The following is a 3,442-nucleotide window of genomic DNA, read 5'->3' as shown; positions in this document are numbered from 1 at the left end:
AGAGTAAACAGAACCAGTTTAAATGAAGTATGTGAGCCCTCTTAACAGGTATTTCCAAAATTTAGAATATTATTACAGCTTTTATGTTTGATGTGAAAACAGCAGAGCCTGGTTTTCTGTTATTTCTTAGCATGTTTCTAATTGATGTCTCAAAGCTGAGGGGCTAGCTTTCTTGCATTTATAAAAGCGTTAATTGGGAATATGCTTTTCCATTTGTTGATTCAATAGGGGAGAAGGAGAGAGAAATAACATTGAGAAAATAGAGTTAATAAGTTGCTCAAATGAGACAGTGTAATGAATAGGAAATAAAAAAGATTTTGGGGTGGGGTTAAATTAAGTGTGTGGCCTTACAAGTAATTTGAACTTTCTTATTCTTAATGTCTTTACTTAAGTAAAACATTTTAGGTAAAATAAGGGCAATAACACCCAGTTGGACAGGTTGTTGTGATATGTATATGTATAATGTTTACAAAAATCATCATGGGAAAAATGATACTGATTTTTTTGTGATTGAGATATCCAGATATCTGGAGTTTATTGGAGACACTGGAAGGTGATTATCCTGGATACCTTGAAATTATAGACAAAGAAAATCCGCAGTGGGATCTTGTTCTCTGCGCAAATAAAGATAAGCTTGATAATAGAAAAGAGCTTACATGATGACATTTTGCAGTAAGGAATAAAGTCTGAGGCATTTTGTTCTATGGGCATCCTGTTATTTGGGCCAGACTGTCATCTGGGTCACATCACCTTGCTTCATCTGCTTGCTAGGTTTGCTGGCCCACTTAACTGAAACTTTTTCTAGCAGGGAAGTAGAATATGATGTGAATTCTCAATGACCTTGTGATAAAATTAACTGACTTGTTTTATCTTCACACCTTTGGAAGCTTCGGGTATAATATGAAGAAGATATAAATAAAGTATTGATAGATGGTATTTCTCACTGCATTTGTCCCAGTGGGTACATAAGAGCAATAGCAACATAAGAGAGGAGTCTAATAAGACTCTCCATCAAATGGTAAGGTCTATGATTTGTGTGTGAATTCAGAGGTGAAAGGATAGGGAAGGCTGTCTAGCCTGATTTTATTTGCAGCCGTGGATCTACCTCTAGCAATGGCAAAAGGAGTTTTTTGGTTTTTGTGTCCCAACAATACAGTAGGGAACTAAAGTAGAGTTTGAAATCTAGACCAAGATAATAGGTAAAGTATTTCTCCTTCTCTTTGCTCTTTGTACATACATATCACTGAGGGATATTTTATGGAGTGATACCCCTTTAAAGACAGGATATAAATTTGAGATCTTATGTTCCTTGTACTTCTGTCTACACATTTATATGGGTACATTATTTATCTGTAAAATAGGATTTATTATGTCTACCTAACTTCTTTTCTTACCTTAGATGATTGAGCAAGACATATGTTGAAGAGGTTTTGAAAAAAGTTGACAGTTCTACACAAGTTTAAGATCACTAACAGGAACTTTAGTGAAAATTGTACAAAGAAGAGAGGATAAGAAGAAGCCTTCTTTCACCTTATCCTAGCCCTTTGTTTACCTCTTTTTGCTTTTCTTTTAAAATTAGAGGAATGGGAAATGAATTTATATAAAATGCATTTTTTTTCTTTTCAAAGTTTGCTTTTATTTTGACCTCAGTGACAGTAATTCAACTGAGGCACTGAAAGACAATACATGTGATGGTTAAGATCAGGGCTTCTGGAGCCAGGCTGTTGGGTTTAAGCCTTGTCTCTGCCACTGACTCATGTTTGGAAAACTCATTTAGCATCTCTGTTCCACAATTTCCTTTATGCCAAATGGGGCTAATTCCATAGGGTTGTTTTGAGGATCAATTGAATTATTTCTTGTGTGATTACTGAGAATAGTGTCTGACACTTCATGAATTCTCAGAAACTATCAGCTTTTTTGCCTTCTTATTCTTATTATTGTAAAGGTAGCAATTTATTTTTTCCAGGAAATTTATGACAGGCTCAGGCTGATCAACTGACTTTAAATTTGTAGGGAAAATGTGGAAGGATATTTGAAATTAATCACTTAGTATTTGGAGTATCAATGCCTTCTTCAGAATTATGGTATTCTGATCCAGAATAAACGAAGAAGTTCCTCCATATTATCATTCATGAGTTCAGCATTGATGGGAGGTACGATGGTTGTTAGAATTTATTCTGTATGGCAAATTTGAAATAAAATTAATCAAGGAATCCTGTCATAGCAAGAGATTGCAACAGTTCGTGTGAGAGTGGATGCCAAATGTGGAAAGTGTATAATATAATGACAATGCTTCTACATGCGCCTAAGTCTACTGTGTAATTAATTTGAATTCATCTCTGTATCTAGGAATTGAGGCTATTAAACATTTTCCCCTTCAGTTGGAGAAGTCAGAGCTTTAGGTTTCTTACTGATATCGTGTCCAGCAGAAAGAATTAAAGCTTTAAAATTAAACAAACCAGTTGTACTTTTGTGTCAGACTGTGACAGACTGTGCCCTGGAAGAAAAACCTCTGATACCTCTCTTTTTTTCTACCTTACCATCTTTCCTCTAATGATTTCATGCATCTGACAAATTATACATACAGTAGTTTAAAAAGGATACATATTCAATAAATAAGAAATTTGTGGAACTTCCCTGGGGGTCTAGCAGTTAAGACTCTGTGCTCCTAACACAGGGGGCCTGGGTTTGATCCCTGGTCAGGGAACTAGATCCCATAAGCCCAATTAAGAGTTTGCATGCCACAACTAAAGATCCCACATGCCTCAACTAAAGATCCGGCATGCTACAACAAAAATCTAAGATCCTGTGTGCCACAATTAAGATTCCGTGCAGCCAAATAAATGAATATATAAAAAAAGAAATTTGTGTTGATTTAAATTGTCCATAGGATGAAAAAAATATTGTTCATTTATAAATTTCATCAATAAATGTTTACTGCAGGCACTCTTTTAATCATTGGGACACAGTGATGAGCAAGAAAAGACCCCTCTACAGTGAAATGAGACAGAAAACATACAAACAATAAGTATACAAAAGTGTTAATTTCAGAAATTGATCAATTTAATGGAAGGAATTAAACAGGATAATGTAATAAGGAAGATGAAGTGAGGCAAGACAGACAGACATTAAATTTTATCTTCAAAGAAAACCCCAATAATGTAATATCAAAATAATACTGCCTCTCTCATGCTAAGTTCTTGTGGAAAACACTATCTGGTCACTACCTGATAACATTTCTTTCTTTTTTTTAATCCTTTGCTAACTAGCAAAAATGAGGTTTAAATTCGGAATTTGGGGGCAACATACTTCAACGTGAATTGAGTGAATCTGATTACCTTAAGCTAATCATGTTAATTCCATTCCCTTTGACTATTGGCTTAGGAATAATAATCATATAACGTAATTCTTAGTCACTAGACTTGAAGGAATATCTATTAAC

This window comes from Bos indicus x Bos taurus, chromosome 14 (genome assembly GCF_003369695.1).
Source record: "Bos indicus x Bos taurus breed Angus x Brahman F1 hybrid chromosome 14, Bos_hybrid_MaternalHap_v2.0, whole genome shotgun sequence".
NCBI classification, from domain to species: domain Eukaryota; kingdom Metazoa; phylum Chordata; class Mammalia; order Artiodactyla; family Bovidae; genus Bos; species Bos indicus x Bos taurus.
The sequence above is the reverse complement of the archived record's forward strand: the minus strand, read 5'-3'. Positions refer to the sequence as shown.